A 9,092-nucleotide genomic window follows, 5' to 3' on the forward strand; every position below is an offset into this window, starting at 1 on the left:
CGGTTTTTGTCAAACGGGTCCCAGTGCTCTGCTCCTCTCTTTTCACTCCTGCTGCCAGAAGCCCAGGGAGGATGGGAGGGCTTAGAACATGGCTGGGCACTGTGGTTTCTTCCAGAGAAGTGGAGGGCATTGGCTTTACCTTGCCACAACCACTTGGGAGAGGGTCTACACCTCAGGAAAACTGTCTCCGTGGGAAGCCGGCTTTTTGCAAAGGGGTCTCAGGGCCGTGGGCCTCGGGTGTCCCTCCGGCTCCCCAAAGCACAGGGACGAGGTGAGGGGCTTAGACCATGCCTGGGCAATGTTGTTTCTTACACCTGGGTGTGTGGCATTTTGTTGAGCTGGCTACCCCCACTTGGGATAGGTGTTCCACAGCAAGCACCTATTGTTCGTCAGAAGCCGTTTTTGCCCCAGGGGTCTCCGGGCTGTGTTCGTTGGGGTTGAACTCCTGCTAGCAAAACCGCCGGGTTGAGGGAAGGGTTCAGACTGTGCCTGGGCCCTGTGGTCTCTTCCAGGTCAGTGTATGGCATTTCCTTCCCCTTGCCACAGGCACCTGGGAGCATGTCTGCACGTGGAGAAAGACTTTCCCGTGGGAAGCCGGTTTTTGTCAAACGGGTCCCAGTGCTCTGCTCCTCTCTTTTCACTCCTGCTGCCAGAAGCCCAGGGAGGATGGGAGGGCTTAGAACATGGCTGGGCACTGTGGTTTCTTCCAGAGAAATGGAGGGCATTGGCTTTACCTTGCCACAACCACTTGGGATAGGGTCTGCCCCTCAGGAAAACTGTTTCCGTGGGAAGCCGGCTTTTTGCAAAGGGGTCTCAGGGCCGTGGGCCTCGGGTGTCCCTCCGGCTCCCCAAAGCACAGGGACGAGGTGAGGGGCTTAGACCATGCCTGGGCAATGTTGTTTCTTACACCTGGGTGTGTGGCATTTTGTTGAGCTGGCTACCCCCACTTGGGGTAGGTGTTCCACAGCAAGCACCTATTGTTCGTCGGAAGCCGTTTTTGCCCCAGTGGTCTCCGGGCTGTGTTCGTTGGGCTTGAACTCCTGCTAGCAAAACCGCCGGGTTGAGGGAAGGGTTCAGACTGTGCCTGGGCCCTGTGGTCTCTTCCAGGTCAGTGTATGGCATTTCCTTCCCCTTGCCACAGGCACCTGGGAGCATGTCTGCACGTGGAGAAAGACTTTCCCGTGGGAAGCCGGTTTTTGTCAAACGGGTCCCAGTGCTCTGCTCCTCTCTTTTCACTCCTGCTGCCAGAAGCCCAGGGAGGATGGGAGGGCTTAGAACATGCCTGGGCACTGTGGTTTCTTCCAGAGAAGTGGAGGGCATTGGCTTTACCTTGCCACAACCACTTGGGATAGGGTCTGCACCTCAGGAAAACTGTTTCCGTGGGAAGCCGGCTTTTTGCAAAGGGGTCTCAGGGCCGTGGGCCTCGGGTGTCCCTCCGTCTCCCCAAAGCACAGGGACGAGGTGAGGGGCTTAGACCATGCCTGGGCAATGTTGTTTCTTACACCTGGGTGTGTGGCATTTTGTTGAGCTGCCTACCCCCACTTGGGATAGGTGTTCCACAGCAAGCACCTATTGTTCGTCGGAAGCCGTTTTTGCCCCAGGGGTCTCCGGGCTGTGTTCGTTGGGGTTGAACTCCTGCTAGCAAAACCGCCGGGTTGAGGGAAGGGTTCAGACTGTGCCTGGGCCCTGTGGTCTCTTCCAGGTCAGTGTATGGCATTTCCTTCCCCTTGCCACAGGCACCTGGGAGCATGTCTGCACGTGGAGAAAGACTTTCCCGTGGGAAGCCGGTTTTTGTCAAACGGGTCCCAGTGCTCTGCTCCTCTCTTTTCACTCCTGCTGCCAGAAGCCCAGGGAGGATGGGAGGGCTTAGAACATGGCTGGGCACTGTGGTTTCTTCCAGAGATGTGGAGGGCATTGGCTTTACCTTGCCACAACCACTTGGGAGAGGGTCTACACCTCAGGAAAACTGTCTCCGTGGGAAGCCGGCTTTTTGCAAAGGGGTCTCAGGGCCGTGGGCCTCGGGTGTCCCTCCGGCTCCCCAAAGCACAGGGACGAGGTGAGGGGCTTAGACCATGCCTGGGCAATGTTGTTTCTTACACCTGGGTGTGTGGCATTTTGTTGAGCTGGCTACCCCCACTTGGGATAGGTGTTCCACAGCAAGCACCTATTGTTCGTCGGAAGCCGTTTTTGCCCCAGGGGTCTCCGGGCTGTGTTCATTGGGGTTGAACTCCTGCTAGCAAAACCGCCGGGTTGAGGGAAGGATTCAGACTGTGCCTGGGCCCTGTGGACTCTTCCAGGTCAGTGTATGGCATTTCCTTCCCCTTGCCACAGGCACCTGGGAGCATGTCTGCACGTGGAGAAAGACTTTCCCGTGGGAAGCCGGTTTTTGTCAAACGGGTCCCAGTGCTCTGCTCCTCTCTTTTCACTCCTGCTGCCAGAAGCCCAGGGAGGATGGGAGGGCTTAGAACATGGCTGGGCACTGTGGTTTCTTCCAGAGAAGTGGAGAGCATTGGCTTTACCTTGCCACAACCACTTGGGAGAGGGTCTACACCTCAGGAAAACTATCTCCGTGGTAAGCCGGCTTTTTGCAAAGGGGTCTCAGGGCCGTGGGCCTCGGGTGTCCCTCCGGCTCCCCAAAGCACAGGGACGAGGTGAGGGGCTTAGACCATGCCTGGGCAATGTTGTTTCTTACACCTGGGTGTGTGGCATTTTGTTGAGCTGGCTACCCCCACTTGGGATAGGTGTTCCACAGCAAGCACCTATTGTTCGTCGGAAGCCGTTTTTTCCCCAGGGGTCTCCGGGCTGTGTTCGTTGGGCTTGAACTCCTGCTAGCAAAACCGCCGGGTTGAGGGAAGGGTTCAGACTGTGCCTGGGCCCTGTGGTCTCTTCCAGGTCAGTGTATGGCATTTCCTTCCCCTTGCCACAGGCACCTGGGAGCATGTCTGCACGTGGAGAAAGACTTTCCCGTGGGAAGCCGGTTTTTGTCAAACGGGTCCCAGTGCTCTGCTCCTCTCTTTTCACTCCTGCTGCCAGAAGCCCAGGGAGGATGGGAGGGCTTAGAACATGGCTGGGCACTGTGGTTTCTTCCAGAGAAGTGGAGGGCATTTGCTTTACCTTGTCACAACCACTTGGGATAGGGTCTGCACCTCAGGAAAACTGTTTCCGTGGGAAGCCGGCTTTTTGCAAAGGGATCTCAGGGCCGTGGGTTCGGGTGTCCCTCCGGCTCCCCAAAGCACAGGGATGAGGTGAGGGGCTTAGACCATGCCTGGGCAATGTTGTTTCTTACACCTGGGTGTGTGGCATTTTGTTGAGCTGGCTACCTCCACTTGGGATAGGTGTTCCACAGCAAGCACCTATTGTTCGTCGGAAGCCGTTTTTGCCCCAGGGGTCTCCGGGCTGTGTTCGTTGGGCTTGAACTCCTGCTAGCAAAACCGCCGGGTTGAGGGAAGGGTTCAGACTGTGCCTGGGCCCTGTGGTCTCTTCCAGGTCAGTGTATGGCATTTCCTTCCCCTTGCCACAGGCACCTGGGAGCATGTCTGCACGTGGAGAAAGACTTTCCCGTGGGAAGCCGGTTTTTGTCAAACGGGTCCCAGTGCTCTGCTCCTCTCTTTTCACTCCTGCTGCCAGAAGCCCAGGGAGGATGGGAGGGCTTAGAACATGGCTGGGCACTGTGGTTTCTTCCAGAGAAGTGGAGGGCATTGGCATTACCTTGCCACAACCACTTGTGAGAGGGTCTGCACCTCAGGAAAACTGTTTCCGTGGGAAGCCGGCTTTTTGCAAATGGGTCTCAGGGCCGTGGGCCTCGGCTGTCCCTCGGGCTCCCCAAAGCACAGGGACGAGATGAGGGGCTTAGACCATGCCTGGGCAATGCTGTTTCTTACATCTGGGTGTGAGGCATTTTGTTGACCTGGCTACCCCACTTGGGATAATTTTTCCACAGCAAGCACCTATTGTTCGTCGGAAGCCGTTTTTGCCCCAGGGTTCTCCGGGCTGTGTTCGTTGGGGTTGAACTCCTGCTAACAAAACCGCCGGGATGAGGGAAAGGTTCAGACTGTGCCTGGGCACTGTGGTCTCTTACAAATCAGTGTACGGCATTTACTTCACCTTGCCACAGGCAGTTGTGAGCATGTTTGCACGTTATGAAAGATTTTTCCGTTGGAAGCCGGTTTTTCTCAAATGGGTCTCCGTGTTGTGCTCCTCTGTTTTCACTCATGCTTCCAGAAGCCAAGTGATGATGTTAGGGCTTAGAACATGGCTGGGCACTGTGGTTTCTTCCAGAGAAGTGGATGGCATTTGCTTTCCCTTGCCACAACCACTTGTGAGAGGGTCTGCACCTTAGGAAAACTGTTTCCTTTGGAAGCCGGCTTTTTACCTAATGGGTCAGGGCTGTGGGGCTCGGGTTTCCCTCATGCTACCAAAAGCACAGTGACGATGTCTGGGCTTAGACCATGCCTGGGGAATGTTGTTTCTTGCACATAAGTGTGTGGCATTCTGTTTACTTTGCTACAACCACTTTGGATAGGTTTTCCACATCAAGAACTTTTTTTTCTTCGGAAGCCGTTTCTGCCCCAAGTGTCCCATGCTGTGTTCGTTCGGGTTTATCTCCTGCTAGCAAACTGTGGTCTCTTACAGATCAGTGTATGGCATTTACTTCACCTTGGCACAGGCACTTGTGAGCATGTTTGCACGTTACGAAAGATTTTTCCGTTGGAAGCCGGTTTTTGTCAATCTCATAGGGAAGAAACAGAAACTCTTTGGCATAACCTGACTCACCCAGCATCAGGAAAGCAGTTCCAGAACTCAGCCCAGGGCCCCTGTCGCCTACCCAATTGTAGCCACCACCATGCCTCTATCGAAAGGAATTCCCAAAGACTCTCCTCTGACTCCACTACCAAAGAAACAGCAGATTGAATATGGCACTTCAAAATATCGAGATGATACATCTGGTATAGTTAGATACACAAGGTTTACCTTTATTTTTTTATTGTTTTTTATTACATAATGTTATAGTCTCCATACAGTATAGTAAATTTCGATGATACATTAGTTGCATATAACACCCAGTGCACCATGCAATATGTGCCCTCCTTACTACCCAACACCAGCATATATTTTAAACAGCAAAATGCTGCTCTGAATAATTTTGAATTTTCCCTCGACCCCCATTGTAACTCTTGGGATGAAAAGACTAATCAGTGATGAAACATCACCTTTGACAATTGGAAAGACATCATCCATATTTGTATGTGACGACAAAAGGCCATCTAACACTAAATGGTGGCCACTCACCCATATCTTAGGCCCAACTGTATAAACACTGTCAAACGTATATCTTAAAAATAGGCAAAGAGTAAACCTCACCTTCCCTTTCTAATGAAAGAGTGTTTCTAGGAAACAGCTGTTCAAAATACATTCATAAGCAGTCAATGAACAGAGAAAATGGGATCCCCTGCAAAGTGCTCCAAGCTCAGAAACTAAGTACCTCCTTCACCAAATTCAGAACGCTGACAACTATTACTTAAGTTTTACTTCATGGCTCAACTAGAGAAAAGAGAAAAACCCAGGAGGTGGTGGGTTCATGAGAGGTTTTACTTCCAGTCCTGATGTGGATATGACATTTCTCCAAATGGACCTGCCGCTTTCTCTGAATGCTGGATCCCGTGTCAAGCTGCCTCACTGACTCAGATGCAGACGTTCAGAACGTAGGGTGTCGCGGAGCCAGAGCAGAGAAGTGTTGTCAGATGGGGAGAAGCAGCTCCTCGGACCTAAAGCCTGCACACCTGCTGTGGTTTCTGGGAGAAGGGGAAACATAGACTTGTCTTTTAGTAGTAATTATCTCCCAGCCCATTGCCACCATTCCCAGGAAACAGCTAGCACAATGCTGAAGTTGGGTAAGGGCTCTGGGCCTTCCTAGCGCCCCACCTGTGCCTGAGGGAACAGGGAATACCCTGCTGAACTCGGGGAACTGCTCAAGGTCCATTACCTGCACTGTGTCGGGGGACAGGGGCACCGCACTGAAGTTGGGGACTGTGCGGTCCTTTCTCTCGCTCTTCTTGGGGAACACGGGAAACCCTGGAATGTCTGCGAACCATCCCACAAAAGCTTTGCTGAGCGGGTGCCCTGGAGTTCCTGGGTCTGGAGTGTATGGCCAGTTGACGGAGACTAGGCAGAAGAGACTTTCAAGGGAAAAAGGAAAGAAAACTGAGTCTCCATGATGAACTCTCTCAACATGCCCTTCCAGAACCCTGCCTCTTACCCGGGGTGCCCCTACTCCCAGAAAGCCCACCTATGGCCACACAGCATGCATTCACCCAGCCAGGAACTCCACAGGTCCACTCTCTCAAAACTCCACTTCCTTGGCTCCTGGTCTGCGTCCTTGGGCTGCTCCGGATCTGCACACAGAGACGTAGCTCCACCCCCATGGGGTGATTGCTTGGGGAGTATGATGCTTCCAACTCCTTGAATGCCAGGCAACCGGCCCCATGACTCACAACTCTGGGAGTGCAGAGGTCCAGGAGGCACCTCCTTGGCTAAACGCCCTGAGCAGGCATGACGGGGATCATGGGCAGGGCTGCAATCACACACACACACACACACACACACACACACACACACACACACACACACACACGCGGCCCCTTTCGCGGACCCCTCTAGCTGCAGACCACCCTCAGAGCCCTGCCCCTTCCCTTCTGCACCAACCCTTCCTGCAAGGGTGTGCCTGGTTCCTGGCAAGGTCAGCTGCTCTCAGACTGTTCCAGCCTTGGGCTTTAGGAAATGCAATGCTTTTATGCATATCCAAGGCAATTTTAAGCGCCAAAAGGAATGCTCCAAGCGGGAATAGCTTTGCCTTCTTGTCTCACCCATGGAGTGGATAGTGCTTCTCAGACCTTCAAAACATCCTTCTAGGGTGAGCCCATTTGTGCTGCAATCTATATACACATGCTTAGTTCTACAGGGAAGGAAGGAAAAGCCGGCCTTCTGTTCTGTCAAGGTTGTGAACCAGGAACATTTATTTTTCACTTGAAAACAGAGTGTTATTGTCGACACTAAATGAAGGAACCTTTTAAAACATTTTAGAGAGGAAGGAAGAGAGTTTTATTCAAACCCAAGTCAAGGACAGCTGCCTGGGAGACACAATATTCACAAAGAAGGGAGTGCTCCAGGGAAGGAACATTTAGGGCAGGGTCATATATTTGTTCTGAGTTGTGCTACGTACAGTTATACATCACGATGAGGAAGAAGGTTCCAGAAAGTGACAGACTTTTTCTTATGTTTTCAGTATGTACAAATCAGTATGACTTTAATCTTATGGGAGCAAGAAAGATTCTTTTGTGTTCTCACCTTGATGTTGGCAAAGGCATTTTTTGGTTCTCTTTTTCTTTTTGATGCATACGGACAATAAGTGCTGGGGGCAGAAATAGGGCCCATGCTTTGAGGGTTTGCCCAGTCATTTTGAGCTGGGTAAAATGTTAAAGGAGAGCTTTCCTGGGAGGCCAAGATCAGGCCTCACAGATGGTATGACATAAAAATTACTCTTATCCTTATCATCACTACCAAATGGTGGAACGTGAGATGAAAGCACCTTTCCAATAGTAAAGAGACATCAAAGGACCCCTACAGAAGGTTACCTGCTCCATGGTCAACACAGGTAACAGAGGCGTTCATGGTCTCTGGACTCCTCCCCTTGTCCTGCCCAAATCTCTGAAGCATAGAGATCATTTACAGTCAGAATTTTACACATCTTAGAGATGTCTGGCACCATTCCCTTGGACTACAGAATACAACAGAATAGCTCACTGTCACAACACGAAAGTGCCCCTGGATACACGAAGTTCTTTCTCCGCAACGTTGGCCTTAATGAAATCATAATCGTAACATAGAAACACTACGATGGTTGGGAATAAATAATCACAGGTAAGGGAATATTTAGGAAATCTTTAGAAGCATTGTCTCACTCTATAGAAGAGGCTAACTGCTTTAAATACTATTTCCGACCTTACAGGACACTCTACAGACCAGAGCCTCCATCAATTAAAAAAGCATAGTTCTTTCAGTCACTTTAATATCAGAAAAATAGTATAGTATCTCTATTCCTAGGGATCTTTAAGTCTCCGACTCAAAGGTCCTCCACTGAGAGAATTATCTTCATGATCATGATGGGCAGAGGTGAAAAGGCAGCCGAATTCATTCCATTTGGCCACACAACAAGAAAATCCTAATACTTCCTAGGTTTCCAGATTGAGAAGACCTGGGGTAGAGTGAAATGGTACCTTGTATGGAAGAACAAGGGATTTGGAGTCAGTTTGGAGATCACACTTAGGTTTCTGACACTAAAATCCTCTGTAATTCATATCATTTCTGAGCCTTTGTCTATCCATCTAAAAATGGGACTCATTCTATCTACACCCCAGTTGAGAAGTTTACGAGGGAGAATGCTACTCAGAGCCAGTATGGATTCTCCCAAGAGCAGGTGCTCAGGAGCCATAATTACCATTGGGTCTATATCTTTTCCAGAGAAAAGAACACATGGTGAAACCGTGTTTCGAAAAGATGACTCACAAGATGATTTTCACACTTTCATGAAGGTCAAGAAACTGCTATTTTGTTGTAATTCTCTCAGAAATCATGTTATTAGCTTGGTGGGGACAATAGCAACATCATCACTAGGAGTGGGGAGCTTCTCATCTCCATATGGCTATGTTGACTACCTTAACACAATGCCACCAGAAAGGAAAGCTGGAGGGAGGTGTGTGTGGGCACAGGCCAAGGCTGCCAGGTGTGCCTGGGACATGCAGAACTCTGATAGGAGGCTTAAGTCCTGTCTATGTTAGGATAGTCAGTGCTCTTCAGAGACAAAGGGCCATTGTGTGTGAGCCCTGATGTAGAAAAGGTGGAAAATGTCCATTGCGATTCCCTCTCTGACCCTTAGGATATGCAGCAAAGTTACATTGAATTTTTAAACATGGAGGGATTTCCTGGTCTTCTTTTCATGAGGACTCGGGCTCTATTCCTTGGTGGCCTACGAATAGAATCTAGTTAGTTTCAGGATGTTAAAATGTAGACATGATTCATGGAACAACATATCATCT

The 9,092-nt window shown here is 50.7% G+C and overlaps 1 long non-coding RNA gene across 1 annotated transcript; it reads right to left on the reverse strand.

The window, feature by feature from the left end:
* Nucleotides 1–4,904: 4,904 nt before the first annotated feature.
* LOC148107739 (uncharacterized) lies at nt 4,905–6,501 on the reverse strand. The gene is made up of 3 exons (XR_015721560.1): nt 6,287–6,501; nt 5,984–6,176; nt 4,905–5,792 (listed from the first exon to the last, which is right to left on the reverse strand). It is a non-coding gene; the product is annotated as an uncharacterized LOC148107739 (long non-coding RNA).
* Nucleotides 6,502–9,092: the final 2,591 nt, after the last annotated feature.

This window comes from Ursus americanus, chromosome 25 (assembly GCF_024610735.1).
Source record: "Ursus americanus isolate L20-20 chromosome 25, mUrsAme1.1.p, whole genome shotgun sequence".
Classification (NCBI taxonomy): domain Eukaryota; kingdom Metazoa; phylum Chordata; class Mammalia; order Carnivora; family Ursidae; genus Ursus; species Ursus americanus.